This window comes from Chiloscyllium plagiosum, unplaced genomic scaffold (assembly GCF_037043375.1).
Source record: "Chiloscyllium plagiosum isolate Xiang-an unplaced genomic scaffold, Cpla_swu_hap1 HiC_scaffold_7, whole genome shotgun sequence".
NCBI classification, from domain to species: Eukaryota; Metazoa; Chordata; class Chondrichthyes; order Orectolobiformes; family Hemiscylliidae; genus Chiloscyllium; species Chiloscyllium plagiosum.
The window spans coordinates 87,076,449-87,102,643 of NW_028270145.1; the positions used below are offsets into that span (position 1 = coordinate 87,076,449).

The following is a 26,195-nucleotide window of genomic DNA, read 5'->3' on the forward strand; positions in this document are numbered from 1 at the left end:
GGCTCCATATTGGTGATTTTTTGGAATGATTTGGAGAATATGATTACGGGCATGTGCCTACTGAGATTTTCCCTCTAAAACTTATTTTAACCTTACAGTCAACACCAAAAATGATTGCTCAGTAACTGAGTTATTTAAGAAATATAGAACTATTTAGCTTTACGAATGAATCTCCCCATTTCTTGGTATCCATCAGACCATAAGAGATCAAAGCAGAATAATCCATTCGGCTCATCAAATCTGCTATGCCATTCAATCATGGTTGATTTGTTTCTCGACCATGACCTTGAATCCACTTACCAATCAAGAAATCTATCTCTGTCTTAAATACATGCAATTACTTGATCTCCACAGCTTGCTACAACAATGGATTCCACACTTTAACCACCCACTGGCTAAAGAAATTCCTCCTCATCTCAGTTCTAAAGTTTTGTCTCTTCATTCTGAGGCTGTGCCATTGGGTCCTAGTCTCTCCTACCAGGACACATATCTTCACAATTTCTACCCTCTCCAGGTCTCTCAGTATTCTGTGAGTTTTAATGAGATATCCCTGCCCCCAACCCCCACCAACATCATTCTAAACTCCACAGAATACAGATGTAGAGCACTTGACTGTGTATGACAAGATCTTCATTCTTGTAAATGTTTTCTGGAACCCTGCCAGTGCCAGCACATCCTACCTTAGATATGGGGCACAAAACTGTTCACAATATTCCAAATGCAGTCTGACCAGACCCTTGTACAGCTTCTGTAGTACGTCTCTGCTCTTGTATTCTAGCTCTCTTGAAATGTATGGTAATATTGCACTTGCCTTCCTAACTGCCAACTGAACCTGCATGTTAACCTTAAGATAATCCTGAACTAGGACTTTCAAGATCTTTTGTGCTTCATATTTCTGAATCCTTTCTCCAGTTAGAAAATAATCTACACCTCTATTCTTCCTACCAAAGTGCACATCTCCACAATTTTCCACATTGTGCTCCATCTGCTTTTCTTTGTCCACATTCCTAGCCAGTCTAAGTCCTCCTATAATCTGCCCACTTCCTCAATATTATCTGTTTCTCTAACTATCAATGTTTCATCTGCAATAATGAAGACCATTAATGTATAAAGTGAATAGTTGTGGTCCCAACACGGAACCCTGCTGAACTCTACTAGACAGCTGCTGCCATCCTGAAAAAGATATTTTTTCCCTACTCTCTGCTTTCTGCCAGTTGGCGCATTCTCTACCCATGCCAGTTTCTTGTTCCTCACTCCACGGGTTCTTATCTTGTTTAGCAGCCTCCTATGTGACAGTTTGTCGAAGGCCTTTGGAAATCGAAATAGATCACATCCACTGGCTCTCCTTTGTCTAACTGGCTTGTTACCTCCTCAAAGAATTCTAACAGATTTGTCAGGCATGACCTTTCCTTGATGAAGTTATGCTGACTCAACCCTATTTTACCAAGTTCTTTTACTACAATTTCATCCTTAACAATGGACATGAAAATCTTGGAATAAATTAATGAAAATAAGAAAAACAAGGGTAAAATTTCATAGTAGGAAGATATGGGAAGAAATGCAAAATCATTTGCAGAAATCTCTGACAGCAATATTAGCAATGATTCCCATACTTTAAATATAATACCCCTTTGTCAAAACATAATGAAAGTAGTACCATGATGCACAATTTAGAAAGGTAATTATAGAGCTTACAGAGGAAGGAAATAGAAAAGAAACCTGTATTGTTCAGAAGTAAATACTATTTTTTTCCACAACTTTGTGTAGCATTCACTTTTAATGTGTCAAATGTATTGCTATTTTTGAGACTCTTGTGGGCAAAGATAAATCTCCCACAAAAAATATTATAGTGGTGTCAATTATGGAGAAAATCATAGACCTGGGGAAAGGAGCTTTTGCTCATGGAATCACTAGTGTCCTAATCCTGTAAGATCCTAACACGCACTAATTCTGCACATTCCCCCTCCATTCAGCAGGCTACACAAGAGTAATTTAAAAGATAAACTGCTTCCAATTGTTGCTACCAAAAAGCACCCTTAGCTGTGAGGGAGATCTGACATGGAGATAAATGGCAAGCAACAAGAGCATGTTCTAACATGAAAAGTGAAAACGTTTTGCAGAGAAAACAGAAAAACGAAATACCTATATATTTTAAATGGAAGGTACCTAATGTATTTGGCAGTCTTCACTATCAACTTATACATTTAACATTATTGCAAATCCAGTAATTTGCATAATACAACGATAAAACAATTGCTTAACTGAAGAAAGCTGCGATTTCACATATCCTGGCAATTTTAAGGAGTTCGCTTGCTGCCTTTGCCTAAGAATAGTACTGTCGTCAATAGATAGTATTAAGTGAATATATGGTAAGTGTGCATTTTTGGATTGAATTCATCAAATTTGAAAATAGATATTAGATTTACCCAGTTGCAAAGTGAGTGAAGGCTATGCTGGATTTCTGCTCACTACTGCAACTTCACTCTTTCTACCATCATATGCAGGTAGGAAGCACCTGCCTATTTTTGTGTACATGTCCACATTAGGTAAAAGGGCATTAATGATATCATGCATGCTTTTGTTTGTTATTTCTCCTTTATTGTATTATCTCATAATATTTTGTGTTCAAGATTCCGAGACAATGAGCAGAATGTAGCAAAGAAATGACAAAAATGTCATTTCGCCATCATTTCTCTATTTCCTTTTCTATATCTTTACACTTTATATCCAGTCTTGTGATATTTGCTGTACAATTACCTTCTTTCTCTGACTGTATCATTGGCACACTAAGTTTCCTATTACCATCCTTTCTGTACCAATAATAATTGATGAAGTAGGAGCAATGGATGATGCCTTAAACAGATAAGACAGTACCATGCGAATTACATGCTTACTCATTGATATTTGCATATCAACAGTAGACAAAGGCATATATTTCAGTGCTTTGCAATACAGATTCTCCAATGTCCAGAGGAACTCAGAACCACAGATTGAACAGCATAAATACAATAGGTAAATATCAGTGTATTGTGGCACTGCGGGTAGCATGTCTGCTTCTGAGTCAGAACCTCTGAGTTCAAGTCTCACACAGAAAATAGGAGCAGGAGTAGGCCATTTGGCACCTTGAGCCTGCTTCAAGAATTGGTTGGCACCAGAAGGATTATCTGGGATGTGGTTCAAACAGGTTGATGACCAATCTACTAATCTTTTCAAAACTTTCCCTATTGTTCCCCAAAGGAGAAAACGTGTTTGTAAATCCAAGCAAACTATAAGTGTTGTTTTTGATCAGAAGTACTTACATATTAATCTCCTATTTTCTGTAATCCCCTTTTACTGATTTACATGCTGCCTTCAATATCTAGAAAGTATTAGTTTTCATATGGATGACCGACACCCAATTCAATCATACCACCTTATTGACAATTGTTGGAAGCTAAAACAGATTGATTGCAATCTTGGTGTCATACTTGATCCTGAGATGAGTTTCTGAGCATATACCTAAACCATCATTAAGACTGTTTTTCCAACTCTGTAATCTTAGCAGACTCTATGGCTGCCTCAGTTGATGGGCTGCCCAAGCTTTTACTCATGCCTTTATTACCTCTCGGCCTGACCATTCTCCTGGTTAGTATACATTCACCCACCATAAACTTAAGGTCATCCAAACATCTGCTAACCACACACCAAGTTCCATTCACTCAACACTCCCACACTCATCAACCTACAATGACTCGCAAAACTTTAAAATGGAAAATATAAACAAATTGCTGAAAAATTTAAAATTTGCATCCGTGTTTTCAAGTTTCTCTGTTGTTTTTTTTTCCATTCTACCTCAGCTAGTTCCACAAACTGCTGCAAAATCCATTCTCATCTAATTCTTACCTTGGAGCTTCCCTGATTTTATTTGCTCCCCCACTGGTGGCCATGCCTTCAGATGCTTCACTCTGCAATGCACTTCCTTCATCTCTCTGGATACTTACACCATTTTTCATCCTTGAAGTAGATAATTAAAATGACAATTTGACCCAAGAGTTCAAAATATGTTTTATGACACTCCTGTGAGGTATATTGCAATATTTTCTGATGCTAGCACCATCCTGTAAAGAAATATAAGTCATTGTTGGGAATCATTTAGTGGTATATTATGAAAGAAGACATGACACTATAATCTTCATGGCATACTACACTCCTGGTCTAAGAAAATGATAATGCAGAGTGTCAAACAATGGTCATCATCTTCAATTATTAAATTCTGTGGTATATTTCACAACCCCATTGGCCATGTGTAGAGCTGCATCACATCCACAAACAAAGCCTGCACATCGTATTCAACATCTTATAGATCCAATGCCTTCATCTGTGGTTGCCTCAGATTGCCTGTGGATTTAAATGCCAAGCTTCACAAAATATTTTTTTTTAAATTATGTTGTTCTTCTTCAATTTTCTATGCCCTTTCTAATTTTACCTACATGTAATTTTCCACTCTAATGTATTCTCTGTTAATGTTCAAATCTGTAAATAATGCATGATCATCATAATAAGATAACCATGGAAATTGTATGCAATCACTACACTGCAGTACAGATGAGATTAGTACACCTCACCACTCATACTGGTATAAGTTGTATCCATATCAGATATTCTGCACTGTTGTATTTCAAATGACATTGCTTTGAAATTTTCTATTTTTCAATGCTTACACTGAAGCACAGTTCAATGTTTTAATTAACTTGCCACCAGATTTTTAACAAAAAGATTTAGAGGTTTCTCACTCTAAGCAGCAAACAAATCCAAACCTGAATCAAACTTTGATATTGAATCATTCAAACCTAAGTTAAGCTTTAATCTACATAAATCTTTTTGAATCATCTGTTTCCTGTTGTTAGGTTTTAATAACCTCTTTCACTATATTCTCCTGTCAAATAGAATTCACACATGGAGTGCAGAACTAATGGTATTAAAATTGAAGTTTAAAATTATACAGACAAATAATAAATTCCTTTTGAACTGCATAGATTGAAATAAAAACTTGAATTTTAATAGGCTACATTTGTCTGAGGAATACTAGATTTTGTTTGAAAATGCAAAGAAAGCTTCCAAAGTTAGATTTTCTTTCTTAAGTTCAGCAAATACTGACATTTAGGAAAGTACTGTATGTCATGATGTCAAAGCCCCAACGTCAGTAATTTCTGCCAATTAGATTCTTTTGATCATCTGATGAAAGAAAGAAGGAGTTATTTCTGTATCTTCAACACTGCAATGCTGCTGATGGTGCATTCCCTAAGCACTGTACATCTAAGCATTGGATTTGAATTCAACTCAGAATTATTGGACAATAATTCCTATTTTTCTTTGTTAAATACTTTCTTCTATATCAAATAGTTTGAGCATTAGTAATGCCTAATGGCATATCTTCAGATCAAAATGACTGCATTTTCATTATAATGGGCCCAGGAATTAGCAGGTATGGCAGATTTGAGAAACAGAAGGCCTTCTGATACAGTGAAGTTGCTCTTCTTACCTAGGAATTAAGAAACTTTATTGGGTCAGAATACATGGAAACTTAATATGTAGATGATAATCCTATGCCTGCGCTAGGATTTTATTTACTGATGCCAAGTGGTTGGAGGTAACATCCTTTTGAATTGTTTGAATAATAACACAAGTGGATAAACTAAACATCTCTGCCTATTTGCAATACTCTTTAGACATGCATCTCTGATGTGACAAAAAGTGATATTATAGAATTTATCCAGTCCAATAATAAAACTATCATATAAGGCCTCAATTTTCCAGTAGTAATAATGAAGAAAATGACCAGCCTTTACCATAATAATTCTTCTGAAACTGTTGGAACTTCTGACATTTGCATGTTTCTACTTACATGCTCAGATGCAGAAGTTGCCTTCAGTCATTCTGTGGTTTTGTGGAGGGTGTGCTGTTAAAGTCCACACAGATGATATTCCTATGAACACACAAAATAGTTGGAGAAGTAGCCTTTTTGGGCACTTAATCCTGCTTTTCATTCAATAAGATGATGGTGATCAGCTTGTATTTCCAATTCCATATTCATATCCACACAAATAATCTTTGAACATCTTGATTAATGAAAATCTATCTACTTTCATTTTAAAAATAGTTAATGATCCTGCCTCTACTGTATTCTGAGGCAAAAAGTTTCAAACCCTCTCTTCACCTCTGTTCTAAAAGTCAGAAGTCACAAGCCACCAGGTTATAGTCCAACAGGTTTAAGTGAAATCATAAGCTTTCAGAGCGGTGCCCCTTCGTCAGGTGTCATGTGACTTCTGACTTTGTCCATTTCAGTCTGACACTGGCACATTGACATCTGCTCTAAAAGGGCCAATCACTAATTTTAAAACAGCATACACTACTTCTGGGTTGACACAGAGGGAAACCTCCTTTCTGCAGTAACTTTGTCGATGCCATTCAGGATCATATAAATTTCAATCAAGTCACTTCTCACTTTTCTGAGGTCTAATAGAAACAAGCCCAGCCTGTCCAACTTATCCTCATAAGACAATCCACTCATTCCAGGAATAAGCTAACTAAAATGTAACAAAGAACTGGACTAGAAACATTAACACTGTTTTCTTCCCATAGAAGCTAGCAGACCTACTGGGTTTCTCCAGCAATTTCTGTCTTTGCATAGTAAACCTTCTCTTAACCAGTTTCTTCTTCAATTAAGGAGGCAAAAACTACTCGGTATTCAACATGCAATCTTGTGAGTGTCCTGTATAACTGAACCATAACATCCTTACTTTTATGTTGAATTCCTTTGTAAAGGATAGTATCCCATCAGCTTTCTTGTATCTGCACACTACAAGTTTGTGACTCGTGCACAAGCACACCTAAATCACTTGCATCTTGTGATTCTCTGGTTCACCGTTGAAGTAATACTCTGATTTTCATTCCTCAATTAAAAGTCAGGTATAGACAGCGGAGATTGAATGAATCCTTAGAAAAGTATAAAGGCAGTAGGAGTATACTTAAGAGGGAAATCTGGAGGACAAAAAGGGGACATGAGATAGCTTTGCCAAATAGCCATGATATGGAGGTGCCAATGTTGGACTGGGGTGAACAAAGTTAAAAATCACACAACACCAGATTATAGTTGAACAGGTTTATTTGGATGTATAAGTCTTCTGAGTGCTGCTCCTTTGTCAGGTAACTAGTGGGGCAGGACCATAGGACACAAAATTTATAGTAAAAGATCAAAGTATCATACGACTGATGTGAATAGGGTTAAGGAGAATCCGAAGGGATCTTCAAATACATTTAAGACATAAGGATAACTAGAGAGAGAATTGGGCCTCTTACAGCTCACAAGTCCGCAAGGTGTGGAATTGCAGGAGATAGGGGAGATACAGAATGAGTATTTTGCATCAGTGTTTACTGTTGAAAAGGATATGGAAAATAGAGAATGTGGGGAAATAAATAGCGACATCCTGAAAAATGTCCACATTACAGGGGAGGAGGTGCTGGATGCCTTAAAATGCATAAAGGTGGATAAATCCCTGGGACCTGATGGGGTGTACCCTAGAACTCTGTGGGAAGCTATGGAAGTGAATGCTGGGCCCCTTGCTGAGATACTTGTATCATCGATAGCCACAGGTGAGGTGCTGGAAGACTGGAGGTTGGATAACATAGTGCCACCATTTAAGGAAGGTGATTTTAAAAAGTCATGGAACTATAGACCGGTGAGCCTGACATCATGGTGGACAAGTTGTTGAAAGGAATTCTGAGGGAACAGGATTTATGTGTATTTGGAATGACAAGGGCTGTGAATGGGAAACATGTCTCATTAACTTGATTGAGTTTTTTGAAGAAATAGCAAAGAGGATTGATGAGGGCAGATCAGTGCACATGATCTATATGGTCTTCAGTAAGGCATTTGACAAGATTCCTCATGGTAGACTGGTTATCAAGGTTAGATCACATGGAATACAGGGAGAACTAGCTACTTGGATACAGAACTGGCTCAATTATAGAAGACAGAGGGGTGTGGTGGAGGGTTGCTTTTCAGACTGATGGCTTGTGACCAGTGGTGTGCCACAAGGATCAGTGCTGGGTCCCCTTCATTTTGTCATTTATATAAATGATTTGGATGTGAACATAGGAGGTCTTGTTAGTAAGTTTGCAGATATCATCAAAATTGGATGTGAGTGGACAGTGAAGAAAGTTACCTCAGAGTACAAAGAGATCTTGATCAGCTAGGCGAATGGGCTGAGGAATGTCAAATGGAGTTTAAGTTAGATAAATATGAGGTGCTGCATTTTGGAAAGGCAAATCAGGAAGGACCTATACACTTAAAGGTAAGGTTCTGGGGAGTGTTGCTGAACAAAGAGATCTTGGAGTGCAGGTTCATAGCTCCTTGAACATGGATTCACAGGTAGAATAGTGTGTGGGATGTTAGGTATGCTTGCCTTTATTGGTCAGTGCATTAAGTATAAGAGTTGGAACGTTATGTTGCAGCTGTACAGGACATTGGTTAGGCCACTATTGGAATACTGTGTGCAATTCTGGTCTCCCTGCTATAGGAAGGATGTTCTGAAACTTGAAAGGGCTCAGAAACGTATACAAGGATGCTGCTAGGATTGGAGTGTTTGAGCTGTAGGCAGAGTCTGAATACATTGGAGCTTTTTCCCGGGAGTGTCAGAGGCTGAGGGGTGACTGTATAGAAAGTTATAAAATCATGAGGGGCATGAATAGGGTGAAGAGCCCAGGTATTTTCGCCGGTGTGGGGAAGACCAAAACTAGAGGGTGTAGGTTGAAAGTGACAGGGGAAAGATTTAAAAGAGACCTCGGGGCAACTTTTTCATGCAGACGGTAGTACGTGTATGGAACAAGCTGCCAGAGGAAGTGGTGGAGGCTGGTACAATTGCAACATTTAAAAGGCATCTGGATGAGTATATGAATAGAAAAGGTTCAGAAGGATATGTGCCAAATGCTAGCAAATGGGACGAGATTTATTTAGGATATTTGGTCGACGTGGACGAGTTGGACTGAAGGGTCTATTTCCGTGCTACACATTTCTATGACTCTATGATTCTAAGTTTCTGAACTGATGAGAAATTCTACACTTGTGCACTTAATCTTCAGTTGTGCCTCATTGAAAATGCCATTACTAGTTTCTTAACCATGACCTAAATGCATCATTACTGTCAACCATGATCCCTTACGAACCCTTTATCGTAAGGTCAGAAGTGGGGATGTTCACCAATGATTGCATGATGTTCAACATCATTTGTGAGATGAGAGTGACAGCCCATGACATCAAGGAGCCCTAGTAAAACTAGAATCAATGGATAACAGGGGGCAAACTCTCCACTCGTTGGAGTCATACCTGGCACAAATGGTTGTGGATGTTAGAGGTCAGTCTTCTCATCTCCAGGACTTTCTGCAGGAGTTACTCAGCATAGTGTCCTCAGCCCAATCATCTTCAGCTATTTTATCAATGACCTTCTCTCTATTTTAAGGTCAGAAGTGGGGATGTTCAGATGATTGCATAATGTTCAGCACTATTCATGACTCCTCAGATATTGAAGTAGTCCATGTTCAAATGTAACATGATCTGGACAATATCCATGCTTGGGCTAATGAGTGGCATGTAACATTAATAATACATAAATGCTAGCCAATGACCATTACCAATAAGAGACTTTTTAACCACTATCCTTTGACATTTAATGGTGTTACCATCACTGAATACTCCACGATCAACATTTTTGGGGCTACCATTGACCAGAAACTGAACTGGACGAGTCACATAAACACATGGTTACTGCATTGGGTAACTCAATCTCCTGACTCCCCAAAACCTGATGGAATACTTCCCACCTGCCTGCAGCTCCAACAACACGCAAGAAGCCTGACACCATCCAGGTCAAAGCAATCCACTTAATTGGCACCACATCCACAAACATCCACTCCGTCCACCACTGATGCTCTGTAGCTGCAGTGTGTACTATCTATAAGATGTACTGCAGAAATTCACCAAAGATCCATAGACAGCACCTTCCAAACCCATGATCATTCCCATCTAGAAGGATAAAGGCAGCAGATGCAGGAACACCACCACCTGCAAGTTTCCCTCCAAGCCACTCACCGTCCTGATTTGGAAATATATCACCATTTCTTCATTATCTTTGAGTCAAAATCTAGAAATTCCCTCCCTAAGGACATTCTGGGTCAACCTACAGCATGTGGACTGCAGTGTTTTTAAGAAGTCAATTCCCCACCACCTTCATAAGGACAATTAGGGACGGGTAATAAATGCTGGCCAGCCAGTGATGTCCACATCCCATGAATTAATAAAGGAAACATCTTATTCATTCTGAAAGTAAAATATATTCCACAATATTTTAAATACGTTTTGAAGTTTGTTCATACAATATTTTATTTTCTACTTTATTTCTATATGTATGCCTTAATTATTTATATTTTTATCTGTAAAAATATTCAAATTAGGAGGGTGAGATTTAGTGACTTTTAATATTAAGTACTATTCTCTGTACCTATTTGGCCAATAATTGGAGGAGATGCTGACATAGTGGTAATATCACTGGACAAGAATCCAGATGCTCAGGCTAATGTTTAAGGGATGGTTAATATACCCGGAATATAAAAAGCCAGTCTTAGTGATGGTGATCATGAAGCTTCTTGATTGTCTTGACAACCCATCTAGATCACTGGTGTCATTTGGGAAGGAAGTCTGCCATCATTGATTGGTCTGGTCTACATGTGACTCTGGACCCAATGCCATTTGCCCCACTCTTTACTGCACTCTGCAATGGCCTGGTAAACCATTCAGTTCAAGGCTAATTATGGATAGGTAAGAAACACTGGAATCGTAAGCAATATTCCCACCCCAAGAAAGTATAAAGAAAATAAAATTAATTGACTAATGTGTATATTATGTTTGCAAATGTTTCCATTTTGAGGCCTACATGAAATAAATTCCTGCCTTCATCCCTGTGGGGTAATCTGGCAGAATAATTGGCCCACCTGTTACAGGATCCTTTCTGGTATTAATTCATGGAATTTTTGTTTTGTGTTCACAAAAACAAATTTGCCTCAATTTGTTATAATCTTGGACAGGTTGGACAGGTTTTGGATAGAAGGCTCCTATTCTCGAATTCTAATTTCCATTTTCCATTTCTAAAGATTAACTTACACAGTACTTATCGCTGATTTGGCCACACCAGAAACATTGAATATGATGGACAGTTCAGAGCAGTATAGTCTGAAACAGATGGGCTAACACTCATCATTTCCTTCCAGACCTTTTACATGAACTAACATTAAGAGTTACTTGAAAACAATTGCAATTTTTATCAGCATCTTGAATACATACCTTAAATTTAGAGTAAACAAGATTTCATAAAAGTATTTCATATTACAGTAAACACAGCTGATTTAAATTGTGATTTTGAGTCTATATTTCATTTCAGTTTGAAGGAGTTTTGCTTTTTTCAAAAGGCACAATTGTCAAGTTGTTGCATTGTTAACAATTCAAAAGAAATGAATAAAACATAAATATTTCCATCACAAAGTGATTTCTGTGATGTTGCCACAACTTATATTCACTTATAATACGTTTGTTCTCAAGCCACTTTAAGGAGTGGCCTGAGTGGGGTAGTCTCCATGGAAAACTGTAGAATATAGAATTTATTTCATGAGTGAGGCAGACCTTAATAACTTATGAGTGCTAAAGTCATAAATAAATTATCCAGAATTTTTTTGTCACTAGTGTTTCTTTGAAACTCATATTTATGCAGCTCATTTTTTTTCACTTAACTAATTTTCCTTGTGACATTTACAAATATGAAAGATGTTTCATTGTTGATCCTGTTGTAACAGAAACATTCTTCATTTCTTTTCCATGGCTAGTTATAACCATCTTAAAAATTTACTTCCAGGGATAAGATTTGACATTTATGAGGTAATTACAATGCAAAATTGAATGTATTTAAAGTAAAAACAGAAATTGCTGGAGAAAGCCGAGTCAGTATTTCAAAGAAGGATCAGTGGACCTGAAACATTGACTCTGCTTTCTCTCCACAGATACTGCCAGATTTGCTGTGTTTCTCGAGCAACTTCTGTTTTGGATTCAGAGTTCCAGCATCCGTACTTCATTGTTTTTAAACATATTTCAATTCTGAGTCATTGTGCTCAGGTTTCAGCTCCATGGTTCCAAATGCAAAGCTTATCCAACCCTAAACTTTTTCACCTCTATTAAATTAAATTACTTCAATATCACTTGAATTCCAAGCGTTTTAGTCATTTTATTATTTCAGGTCACTGAGTTAAGACATTGCTATTGCTTATGGGTTGTAAAATGTTTTGGGTCAATAACCTTTCATCAGAATGGGAAGATACTTTCTCATTTTTGATATATGAGCAGTGATCTTAAGCATTAACTCTGTTTTGTTTTCACAGATGCTGCTTGACCTGCTGAATATTTCCAGCATTTTTCTGTCTTTATTACAGATTCCCAATGTTTTGATTTTGTTGATAGTTTAGCTCAGAAAATCTGTGATATTTTAAATTGTGACAAATACACCTTGCTTAATGTTCCTCATTATTAACAACACTGCCAAACATTCAGAAATAGGATGCATTTAAAACTTGACAAATTTAAAATTTTAGATTACCAAAGAAAACAAAGAAATTAATAATAAGAGATTAATGCTGTAGTTAATTAATTTTCAATCATTGGAAAGTAGCAACCATCTTGTTATCTTGTTGAATGAATTTTCGAATTCAGCATTTGAAATAACAAACATGCATCCTGTGTTCTTAGGGCCAAGAAACAGTATAGATAGATCGAAGCAAAGGGCGGTTATTCTCATCTGCAAATTGTACACTGCATGCAGTGAAAATGTGTTGAGATAAAACTTTATTAATGCTAAATCATGGAGGCCAATACATTAAGCATTTTACTAAAAGTTAGTCATATTGATTTTCAAATTTGTTACTAACTCTTATGAAGATTTAGCTACATAATACACTTATTAATAATGGTTATTCAATTAATTTGATCTCCAATTCTGTCATATATTATATCATAACTGTACCATCTGGGGTTTGATTGGGTGCAGTAGAAATAGATGGGTAAAATGTCTTGTTCAAACACTGCCAAAATAAATAAACAATAATGAAGTCTTGCCCAGAAATTCCAAAGATATTGTAGGGCTTTTTTCATATATTTTCAATAAGGGAATACATTTTGAAATTGTTCGCACTATTCTTTAGAGAAAGCTGAGGAGATTTCCTACTTTCTAAACTCAAGTCAGAAAAATATGAACAAGCTTTTGGGATGTGGGCATCACTGGCTGGCCAGCATTTATTGCCCGTTCCTTAGTTAAGAAAGGGAGGTAGCGGGAGTTAAATGGATTAAAATACCTACCCACTCTTTCCATGACCTTATCTGCCCAACTGTAAACTAAAGCTACAGGCACTGAAGCCAATGTATTCTAAACCAACACGATTTTCTTTAAATAAATGTATCAGGCTTAGATTTAATCATCAAGGCCAGATTTCCTATGTTAACCTGAGGGATGAACCATCTGAATGCTTCAATTGTGCTTGTTCCTTTGAATATACCTCGGATTCCACCAGTCTGCCAGAAATGATTCTGTTTAAGTTTTGCTGTTGTAAGCTCATGCTTCATGTTTCATATGCTCCAGGTTTTGATGCTTGAAATGTGAATTCAGTCCCTGTGCTATATTTGTGCACAGAGAGTCTGGAACAGGAAACACTTCATGAACAAATAAAATCAAATCTGCTGCCATCTAGTGCTTAAAATTATTCTTGTTAAACTGGGTAAATATCAAATTTGTACCTTATGAATTCAACTTTTAATACTTTGATTGCAAGTGCAATTGAAAATGACATAGCACAAGAAGTACAGACTGATAAATTAAAGCTGACATAACTATATTCGCTCTACGTTTTTATTTCAATATTAAATTGCAGAATTATAGAGTACAGAAAGAGTACATTCATGCTGTGTCAGCTCTTTAAACAATTTAATTGGTTCTATTTTCCTGTGCTTTACCCAAAACCCTGCAATATTATTTTCCTATTCAAATATGTATCTAATTCCCTGACTATTGAACCTGTCTTGCCACCCTTTCAAGCAATATATTCTATAACAACTTGTTGACTAATAGAAAGCCTTCTCAATTTCACCTTGGTGCTTTTGCAATTATTTTAAATCTGTGCCTTTCGGTTACTGATCCTTAAGCTAGTAAAAATAGTTTCTCCTCATATGCCTCATCAAAATTCTCCATAATTTTGAACACCTTTATCAAATCTTAGCTTATTCTTTTCTGCTCAAAGGGCATCAATCCCATCCTGTCCTATCCCTTCAATTGCATTTGCAAGAACAGTCAAAATTGACAAATCAAGATCTGGCTTGTATAACAAAAACAATTTGATTTCTCACATTCTCCATTGCAGCCAATGAGACTGGACCAAGGTGTGAGGTACCTGATGGTTCGATGCATTGTGTTAATATGAAGTTTTAGTTCCAGTCAACATTTTACAATTTTGGCAAATACTCAAGGATCTAATCTTGAAGCATATCAAGCATAGAACATTACAGCACAGTACAGGCCCTTCAGTGCTCGATGTTGTAGCGAGCTGTGAAACCAATCTGAAATCCATCGAACCTGCACTATTCCATTTTCATCCATATCTTTATTCAATGACCATTTACGAGTCTACTATTGTTGCAGGCAGGGTGTTCCATGCCCTTTCTACTCTCTGAGTAAAGAACTTCCCTCTGACATCTATCACCCCTCAATTTAAAGCTATGTCTCCTAGTGCTAGCCATCGCCATTCAAGGAAAATGCTCTCACTGTCCACCCTATCTAATCCTTTGATCATCTTGTATGTCTCTGTTAAGTCACTTCTCAACTTTCTTCTCTCTAACGAAAACAGCCTCAAATCCCTCAGCCTTTCCTCATAAGATCTTCCCTCCTTACCAGGCAACGTCCTAGTAAATCTCCTCTGAACCCATTCCAACGCTTCCACATCCTTCCTATAATGCGGTGACCACCACATATACGCAATACTCCAAGTGTGGCCACACCAGAGCTGCAAAATGACTTAATTGCTTCGAAACTCAATCCCTCTACCAATAAAAGCTAACACACTGTATGCCTTCTTTATCAACCCTGTCAACCTGGGTGGCAACTTTCAGGGATCGATGTACATGGAGACCGAGATCTCTCTGCTCACCTACACTACCAAGAATCTTAGCATTAATCCAGTATTCTGTATTCCTGGTGCTCCTTCCAAAGTGAATCACCTAACACTTTTCCACATTAAACTCCATTTGCCACCTCTCAGCCCAGCTCTGCAGCTTATCTATGTCCCTCTGTAACCTGCAACATCCACCAACCTTAGTGTAATCCGCAAATTTACTAACACATCCTTCTACGCCCTCATCCAGGTCATTTATAAAAATGACAAACAGCAGTGGCTCTAAAACAGATCCTTGCACTACACCACTCGTAACTGAACTCCAGGATGAACATTTCCCATCAACCATCACCCTCTGTCTTCTTTCAGCTAGCCAATTTCTAATCCAAACCGCAAAAACACACTCAATCTTATGCCTCCATATTTTGTGCAGTAGCCTACCATGGGGAACCTCATCAAATACCTCACTGAAATCCATATACACCACATCAATGGCTTTACCCTCATCCACGTGTTTGGTCACCTTCTTAAAGAACTCAATAAGGTTTGTGAGGCACTACTTACCCTTCACAAAACCATGTTGACTATCCCTAATCAACTTATTCTTTTCTACATGATTATAAATCCTACCTCTTATAACCTTTTCCAACACTTCACCCACAACCAAAGTAAGGCTTACTGGTCTGCAATTACCAGGGTTGTCTCTACTCCCCTTCTTGAACAAGGGGACAACATTTGCCATCCTCCAGTTTTCTGGTACTATTCCTCTAAACACTGACAACATAAAGATTCAAGCCAAAAGCTCTGCAATCTCCTTCCTGGCTTTCCAGCAAATCTGAAGATAAATCCCGTCTGGCCCAGAAGACTTTTCTATTTTCTCACTTGCCAGAATTGCTAAAACCTCCTCCGAGCGAACTTCAATCTAGCCTAGTCTAGTCGCCTGTATCTCAGTATTCTCCTCGACAACATTGTTTTTCTCCAATGTGAACACTGACAAAAAATATTCATTTAGTGCTTCCCCTGCCTCCTCGGACTCTACACACAACTTCCCACTACTGTCCTTGATTGGCCCCTATCTTACTCTAGTCATTATTTTATTCCTGATATACCGATAGAAAGCTTTAGGGTTGTCCTTGATCCTATCTGTCAATGACTTCTCATGTCCCTTCCTTGCGCTTAGTAGCTCTCTCTTTAGTTATTTCCTGGCTAACTTGTAACTCTCAAGAGCTCTAACTGAGCCCTTACATCTCATTCTAACATAAGCCTTCTTCTTCTTCTTCTTGACAAAAAGATTCAACTTCCTCAGTAAACTGTGGCTCCCTCATTCGACCACTTCCTCCCTGCCTGACAGGTACATACTTATCAAAGACACAGAGTAGCTGTTCTTTGAATAAGCTCCACATTTCAATTGTGCCCATCTCTTGCAGCTTCCTTCCTTATCATATGCATCCTAAATCTTGCCTAATCACATCATAATTGTCTTTCCCGTGCTATAACTCTTACCCTGCGGTGTACCTATCCTTTTTCATCACTAAAATAAACATAACTGAATTGTCATCACTTTCACCGAAGTGCTCACCTACCTCCAAATCCAACACCTGGTCAGGTTCATTACCAGTACCAAATATAATGTGGCCTCGCCTCTTATTGGCCTGTTTACATACTGTATCAGGAAACCCTCCTGTGCACATTGGACAAAAGCTGACCCATCTAAAGTATTCGAACGATAGCATTTCCAGTAAATATTTGGAAAGTTAAAGTCCCCCATAACAACCACCCTGTTACTCTCGCTGCTATCTCGAGCCATCTTTGTTATCCTTTCCTCTACGTCTCTGGAACTATTCGGAGGTATATAGAAAAATCCTAACAAGGTTACCTCTCTTTTCCTGTTTCTAACCTCTGCCCATACTACCTCAGTAGAGGAGTCCTCAAACATCCTTTCTGCCACCGTAATACTGTCCTTGGCTAACAATGCCACACCTCATTTTTTACCATCTTCTCTGTTCTTACTGAAATATCTAAATCTCGAAACCCACTGCAACTATTCCTGTACCTTCTCTATCCTGTTTCCAAAATGGCCACAACATCGAAGTCCCAGGTGCCAACTCATGCTGCACGTTCACACACCTTATTCCAGGTGCTCCTGGTGTTGAAGTAGACACACTTCGAACCACCTTCATGCTTGTCAGTGCACTCTTGCAACCTTGAAATATTATTTCTGACCGAACTACTCTCAACCTCCTGGACACTGGAACTACAATTTAGGTTCCCATCCCTCTTGCTGAATTAGTTTAAACCCTCCTGCAGAGCATTAGCAAATTTCCTCCCCCAGGATATTGATACCCCTTTGCTTCAGGCATAGACCATCCTGTTTGTAGAGGTCCCACCTAACCCAGAATGAGTCCTAATTATCCAAGTATCCGAAACCTTCCCTCCTGCATCGTCCCTGTAGCCACATGTTCAATTCCTGTCTCTTCCTATTCCTCGCTTTGCTAGCACGTGGGACGTGTAACAAACCAGAGATAATAACTCTGTTTTTCCTTGCTCTAAGCTGCTACCCTAGCTCCCTGAATTTCTGCCTTAGATCCCCACCTTTCTTCCTATCTATGTCATTAGTGCCTATGTGGACCATGACTTGGGGATGCTCTCCCTCTCCCTCAAGGATCCCGAAAATATGACCCGAGACATCAGAAGCCCTAGCACCTGGGAAGCAATATGCCAACCGTAAGTCTCTCTCGTTCCCACAAAACCTCGTATCTGTCCCCCTAAATCGAGAGTCCCCAGTGACTAATGCTCTGCTCTTCTCCCCTCTTCCCCCTTGAGCAACAGGGACAGACTCTGTGCCAGAGACCTGTACCCCATATTTCACCAGTCCTACCAGCATTGTTTGCTTCAGGGGAAATTTGGTGGTAGTAACATGCCCTTACTCCTCTCACCTTTTCACTTTTGGATTTCTGGAGCTTCCTTGGGGATGAGAGAATAAGGGGCAGGATATGTCCATGCCTACAATAGGCACAATTCCAATGACTCTCCTTTATGTGAGAACATGCAAGATGCTGCAATCTCCTTACCTCCTTACTTGGAGCTAGTAACCTCAAGTCTCTGTGTTCTATGAGTGGACCTACATAGGAATGTTTTTCCTTGTTAACAGAACATCGGGTAAGAGATTGACTAGAACCCACGTGGTTGTTGTTTATTGTTCATAAGCAGAAGGCTTCAAAACATGTTATTGCTACTACTGCAATAAGAAGTTGAATTTCTGCCTCCATTTTCAGTGCTACTTTGGGTACTGACTTAATCTGAGGGTGTACCTGGACTATTTACATGGCAAAAACTCATAACTCATACAGGAAAAATATACTAGTAACACTGTTGTGGTTAGATAAGCAATTGTTAATGGAGGAACTAAACCTTCTGCTCTTCTTGATTTGTAATCTTCACTATGGGTATGTGTGATTGACCACTACATTCTTCCAGTTGGTTTGCCAAAACCCAACATCAATATTACAATATCATAGATAAAGAGATTTCAGTTTAAGAATTATTTCGTTCCCCGAAACATGGAGTAACATGATACTGAACTATATGTGCAATGCTGAGTAAACTGATCAACAAAGGTATTGAAGGTAAGAGACTTTGAGAGTGGAAAAGAAGGAAATATCAAGTAGAAATTCCAGTTTTTAATCCATATCTATTAACCATCATTGTATAGCTATGTTTGGATATTAGGCGAGCATGGCATTGGTTATACAGCTGATGCTTCTGCAATTCACAAGACTATTTTGCATCAAAGACAGAGGTTCTGGAGGGCTACCAACACTTCAAACACTTTGCATAGCTGAAATTAATTCAGGGTAAGGCATATCTTTTGCAAATATAAACCATGTTATTCCTCTGAAATGTTTTGGAAACAACATGGTGGCATTGTGTAAGAATGCTGGCTGTCATTTTGCGTTGCAAAGAAAAGTTAATACACTGCTATGATTCTGAAAAAGAAAAATGCTTTTCTATCAAGGCAGCCCTGAGGTAAGTTTGCCAGGAATTCATTTTGAGTTTGACATACTTACAATGGAATATGTGGAATGACTTTTGTTTGTGTGAAGTGTTACAGAAATTGAGCTGGACAATGGTTGTTGGGAGGAGCTCTTATGAAATGTTCCTAGTGTTGTTGAAAAAAAAGCTGAGAAAAAAAATGTCAAGGGTTTTACCAATGTGCAGTCCCTGGATTGGAAAATATAACACAAGAATTCTAGGAAAATATAAGTTCCACATTAGGATGTGACGGGTGGGAAAAGTGCATGAGTCATGACCCAGTTTGTGGTGTAGTTTGTGTGCTTTGAATGGGTGAAAGGTGACTTTCTCATGCATTGTAAGAATGGTACGTGTTTCATCTGTGGACCCTTGCCACATATTTTGGCTGCACACAAACATTTAGCTAAAAGTGTCTCCAGAATTTCAGAGTCAATGTGGTTTCATTCTGCTCTTTTGCTGCTTGCCAATTCTTTGCACTTCTTCCTTTTGTGAAAGCATTGATTCTTCCCTTGAGTACATTTTCCAAGTGCCAATTTCTTCCCAACACTTTGTCTAAGCAATTATTATCAGTGCATGAATCTAGAGCAGAGCACTATTCTGTTTTGATGTGAACTTTGTACTAATGCATACATCTACACTGTACACACTACTGACATTTACACTATTGCACACGTGCATCAGCAATTCCTGCATTATGCTCAGGAGAAGGATCAGTCTAAAATGTATATAAAGTGCTGGCAAATTATGAATTGCATTTTCAGAGTAAGTGCAGCTGATTTTGTTGGATTCTTTGGAAAAAAATAGAAGCATTGGAACCATTTTCAGATCCTGACTACATTCAGAAAACAGAAAGATTTCAACTGCATGAGTTGTTCAATTAAGACTCTGCCTCCAGGGCCACTGTCCTATTTGCACTGGCAGACAGGTTCCAAAGGCAAAAGGTGGATACACTGCAGCCAATAAGAGGATGGTCAGGAACTTTTGTAATGTCACCTGCGAAAGTTGTTGCTGAGCTGCAGGCAGCAGGAGGGGTAGGGGCAGTATTTTAAGTGAAGCGGTTAGTGCTCGATCAGTCCTCGGAAGAACACATGAACAATAAATAGGAGCAGGCATAGTCCATTTGGCCAATTGCACCTGTTCCTCAATTTAATACGATTGTAGCTGAACTTGGGCTTCAACTCCACCTTTTTGCTCAGTCCCCATATTCCTTGATTCCCTGAGATATCCAGCCTTAAATATGTTCACCCATGGAGCATCCACAGGCCTCTAGGAGACAAAATTCCATTGATTCACAAAACTTTGAATGAATTATTTTCATTTCACCTCAGTCATAAATGATCAGACCCTTACTCGAAGACTGTACCCTGATGTTTTAGATTCCTTGACCATTGGAAACAATGTCTCAGTGTCAACGTTAGATATTGATTTCCGGGGTATCCTAATACTGTGGCAGTCCTTTAAAACAGGAATGCAGCAGCCTTGCCGCCTTTTGAAAAAGCATTGAAATCTCACACAGCTCTAACCTCACGCTGTTCAGCTGCCTCCTCTGTGTTGTTGGTTTGCTCACACAGCTGGGGGCCCATACCACTCTGGCAACATTTCCTTTTTGCTGGGAAAATTGAAGAAAATTGATTCCTTAACTATTTTAATTGGCTTCCTACTATGGTTGCACAGATTGTCAACATTAGACACTCTGCACCCTTGGGAGAAATGGGAGTTTCCAGACCCGGAAATTTGTGGTAAATGGGATTCTCTTCTATCCTCACTCCAACCATTCCCCATTGTGGGGTAGAAACAACTAAGAAATACAAATAGCAGGGAAAAAGATGAATATTTAAAGAAAAAGAGAAAAGACTTAATGTGGATGGTCATGGGAATGACTGGAAGATTCTTTGAATGAGTTAGTGTAGAGTCAATGGACCAAATATTTCTTTCAGCGTTGTGCTGTTCTACGATTAATTCTTTGGTAGCTAAACAAAAAAACTAGAGTACTGCTGAAATTATTGAATCAGTATTCATTGAATTTATGAACCTAAAAACTGATGTGGTTGAGTTCAATATCAGTGACACCATGCAAGCTCAAATGTTGCCATGGGGTCCTAGGCTAGGCTCACACTTTCAAACATTTTTATTGGGTTTCCATGATAAATAACCCTTTGATGAAATGATAGCTGACTTCCTACCCTTTGCACAGTTCTGATATGTAGATGATATCTTTGTCACATTTGTTTTCACAGTTGCATGGAAGAATTTCCTTACATATCTTGCACTTAAACTCACCTTTGAAATGAAGCAGTCCCTTCCTTTATGTTCAAGTTGAAAAACCTGTCATAGAATTCTCTACTGCTGTCCAGCCGCAGCTGACTTTCACTGAATGCAATGGCATTCTTACAGTTTCACATGCTTTAAGATTGGCCTTATCAGAAACCTTGTAAATAAGATCTGGGTAATTTATTTACTATGCATGCATGAGACTGAAATCGGATGCATCAAAGCCATTCTGTGGGATAAAGGATATCATGATAAGATGATTTCACAATGTAAATCACACACACACACACACACCCTATCTGAACAGTCTACCTTAGATTACCCTGGGAGATATCTCAAACGTTTCGGCACCAGGTGAAGCTGTTTCCTGCTGTCACTATTGCAAAAAAGTCAAAAGTCACACGACACTGGGTTATAGTCCAACAGGTTTATTTGAAACAGGGGATGGTACCAGGGGACTGGAGAGTGGCGAATGTTGTACCCCTGTTCAAAAAAAGGAATAGGGATAACTTCAGGAATTACAGGCCAGTTAGTCTTACTTCGGTGGTAGGCAAAGTAATGGAAAGGGTACTGAGGGATAGGATTTATGAGTATCTGGAAAGACACTGCTTGATTAGGAACAGCAGCACGGATTTGTGAGGGGTAGGTCTTGCCTTACAAGTCTTATTGAATTCTTTGAGGAGGTGACCAAGCATGTGGATGAGGGTAGAGCATTGGATGTAGTGTACATGGATTTTAGTAAGGCATTTGATAAGGTTCCCCATGGTAGGCTTATGCGGAAAGTCAGGAAGCATGGGATAGTGGGAAATTTGGCCAGTTGGATAGAGAACTGGCTAACCGGTCGAAGTCAGAGAGTGGTGGTAGATGGTAAATATTCAGCCTGGAGCCCAGTTACAAGTGGAGTTCCGCAGGGATCAGTTCTGGGTCCTCTGCTGTTTGTAATGTTTATTAATGACTTGGAAGAGGAAGTCAAAGGCTGGGTCAGTAAATTTGCAGACGATACGGAGATTGGTGGAGTTGGTGGATAGTGAGGAGGGCTGTTGTCGGTGAAAAGGGACTCAGATATGATGTAGAGCTGGGCTGAGGAGTGGCAGATGGAGTTCAACCCTGTCAAGTGTGAGGTTGTCCATTTTGGAAGGACAAATAAGAATGCGGAATACAGGGTTAACGGTAGGGTTCTTAGTAAGGTGGAGGAGCAGAGGGATCTTGGGGTCTATGTTCATAGCTCTTTGAAAGTTGCCACTCAGGTGGATAGAGCTTGTCAGAAGTCCTATGGTGTATTAACGTTCATTAGCAGAGGGATTGAATTCAAGAGTCGTGAGGTGATGTTGCAGCTCTATAGGACCTTGGTAAGGCCAAATTTGGAGTACTGTGTGCAGTTCTGGTCACCTCATTTTAGGAAAGATGTGGAAGCTTTGGAGAGGGTGCAGAGGAGATTTACCAGGATGTTGCCTGGAATGGAGAATAGGTCGTACGAGGATAGGCTGAGAGTGCTCGGCCTTTTCTCATTGGAACGGCGAAGAATGAGGGGTGACTTGATGGAGGTTTATAAGATGATCAGGGGAATAGATAGAGTAGATAGTCAGAGACTTTTTCCCCGGGTACAACAGAGTGTTACAAGGGGACATAAATTTAGGGTGAAGGGTGGAAGGTATAGGGGGGATGTCAGGGGTAGGTTCTTTACCCAGAGAGTGGTGGGAGCATGGAATGCGCTGCCTGTGGGAGTGGCAGAGTCAGAATCATTGGTGACCTTTAAGCGGCAATTGGATAGGTACATGGATAGGTGCTTAAGCTAGGACAAATGTTCAGCACAACATCATGGGCCGAAGGGCATGTTCTGTGCTGTATTGTTCTATGTTCTAAACTAGCTGCCTGAGGAAGGAGCGGGGGGTCTGAAAGCTTGCCGTTTCAAATAAACCTGTTGGTCTATAACCTGGTGTCATGTGATTTTTGACTTTGTCCACCCCCAGCCAGCACCAACAGCTCCACATTATGCAATAATAACATGAGTGTGGTTCCCTCTTAATAAGATTCTTCCGTCAATTCAAAAAGATGTTCTGCCTATCATACTAATCACAAATGAATATTGCAAAAAGACAATAGATGAAAAGGTTTGACAAAATGCATATTTCTTTCAGCACATTCTATAGTTCTATGATATCAGAAAAATGGGCACTTGAATTCGATAAATCAAGACCATCAGGAATTAAACTTCATCTAGTTTTCTCTATGCCTGGTACAGTAACCTAAGAATTCCTCACGATGGGGTAGCCATTGGTCTACGTGAAATTTGCAGCACTTTTTTTGAATAACTGATGCTGAAATAACCTAAGGATTTCATCAACATCTGCTGAAATGCCAGCACAAAACTGGTAAAATTCCATAAAAAATTAGCAGGGTCTAAGAAAATGACAAAACCTATTCTATATTCTTTTTAATGTATGAAAGAAATTTGAAGCCATCATTCTGAACAAATACCATTTGGATGTTTACCCATTGTTAATGTAACTCATCCTGATTTCTTAATAATGTATTTAAAGAAACAAAATCAGTCTGAGAACCTTTTATTTTTTTAATGAGATTCAATATTTCTGACTTAGAGTCCCACAGCACCTAAACTTTAGGTAGAAAATTATACATGTTCATATTGGCATCAATGCAAGAACTTTATGAGACCCTTTTCATAGTTAAAACATATTTGTTAGTTCTTTCAATAGGGTGTGGATAGTAATCATGAGAAATAGGGAGATTTAATGTAATTTCAGTGAATCAGTGCAAGAGATAAAGGAAACTTTAGTGTGGTGCAAAAACAGCCTAAGTCACTCATCCTTGAATTTCCTCCATCTTTGCCATGACAATCAACTATTCTCATAAAGTTCCGAATCATTGCACGGATATCAAAATTAAGTCCAATCCTATCTTCGCAGAATATCCACACCCACGTGTTTTTACAGCTGGATAAATGGAAACTTCATACACATTCAGAAGAGAACTGGCAATGCACACAGAGGGCGCTCATCTCTGTCACTGACAGAATTTAATTCCCCAGGTTTAATATTAAAATCTGAGAGTTGTGTTTTAGGCTGGAAGATTTCCATAAATAACATTAATATTGCTAAAAACAGATTTCTGCAATGTAATCTGATTTTAATGTTGGTCTTTCCAAAGACAAATAGAGACATGTTTAGTGCTGAATCTTCTGTGATCTGAAGGAGATTGTATTCAATTTGTGTCTGAAAGTGGTCAGAAAAAGTAAAATGAAAATATTGTTTCAGCAATTCACTTGGTAACTTTGGACAATTGTGCCAAAATACAAGCAATAACTATTTACTAGAATTATATCAGAGTTGAGAATCTAAACCTTTCAGGAAAGAGTAAACAGGTTAAAATTTATTTCAATAGCAAGAAATAAGATAGGAATTGTCATTGTCCAATTAAGAGGGTTAAGATTACGAAAGGCTTTCTTTACATTGATGAAAAGAATATGTCTCCAATTGTGGGAGAGATCACAACTGGGAACCTTAAATATAACATAATTAGAAATGTAAGAGTTGGATTCAGGAAAAATTTTAGAATATTAAATTCATTACCACACGAAAGCTGACAGAGATGTGTATAAATGCTGTGCAACATAGTGTAAGAATTGAGAATCTCCAAAGAAGAGATGCAAGAAAAGACAATTTAATTTTTATGACTCCTAACTAAAGTAGAGAAACAATATTCGAAAAAGCCATAGCAGTTTCCACTTAGCTGCTGCAGCAAGGTCATGTGCCGGAGCAAAATAGGAGCTTGAAAGGGTCATTGTGCAGATTTTGTGAGAAAATATCAAAAGCTTGTGCACTGCTGGGTTGTTCGTTGTTGCAGTCAACAGACCAAAACCTTTCGCAGCACATAGCTTTGATGGCTCAGCCAAGTTGTAGGAGGGAGTTTGGATGGAAAGGGTCATCTGATGTAAATTTTTGAATGCTTGTCAATTGTTTAATCTGGCACTAGAAAGAAGAGGAGAGAAATCTTTTCTGTCCAAATGATAGGAAGTGAAATTTAAGGAAATGGGTATGGGGTTGTAAAAGGAGTCTTGCTTGCTGTACATGGATAAAAATACTCTGAAATAGCAAGAGACATTGCTTCAAAATTTCTTTTCCATAACAATAAAAATCTGGTCTGCAAAGTTTAAGAAAGAGGAGAGCTGGGCAGAAAGGTTATATTATTACACAGATTCTTTGATTTGTACACCCTTTTGAATTGTATTTGTGGCTTGATTCCATGAAATAGCTGTTTATTGCAGTAACTACTTGAATAACAGAAGGGTGAATGCTTTCTGTAAAATGAACAAAAATCAAGGACCCACCATTCTTGCGCTTGTTGGAATCTTATTCAGCACACACTAGTTTTATCAATAAATAGTATATGTGTCAACTGGCATTATTTACTCCACAGTAGCTTGAAAACACAGAGCCAGTTAACTCATTTGGCTAGATGGCAGACATGTGCTTCAGAATAATGCCAACAGAATGGATTCAATTCTTGTTCTGGCTGAGCTTGACTTGGAAGCTACCTCTTTTCCTGCCCTATACTCGACAGAGTGGTGCCCCTCAAGCTATTAGATTTTGTTTCTCTCTCTCTCTCTCTCTCTCTCTCTGTCTCTCAGTTAGAGAGATATG

The 26,195-nt window shown here is 38.6% G+C and overlaps 1 protein-coding gene and 1 long non-coding RNA gene across 2 annotated transcripts in view; one reads left to right on the forward strand and one right to left on the reverse strand.

Moving 5' to 3' along the window:
* arhgap15 (Rho GTPase activating protein 15) overlaps positions 1–26,195 on the forward strand; it is a 741,895-nt gene that overhangs the window by 201,025 nt on the left and 514,675 nt on the right. The gene's annotated exons all lie outside the window — the stretch shown is intronic.
* Positions 1–26,195, reverse strand: part of LOC148149658 (uncharacterized) — a 60,681-nt gene that overhangs the window by 10,679 nt on the left and 23,807 nt on the right. The gene's annotated exons all lie outside the window — the stretch shown is intronic.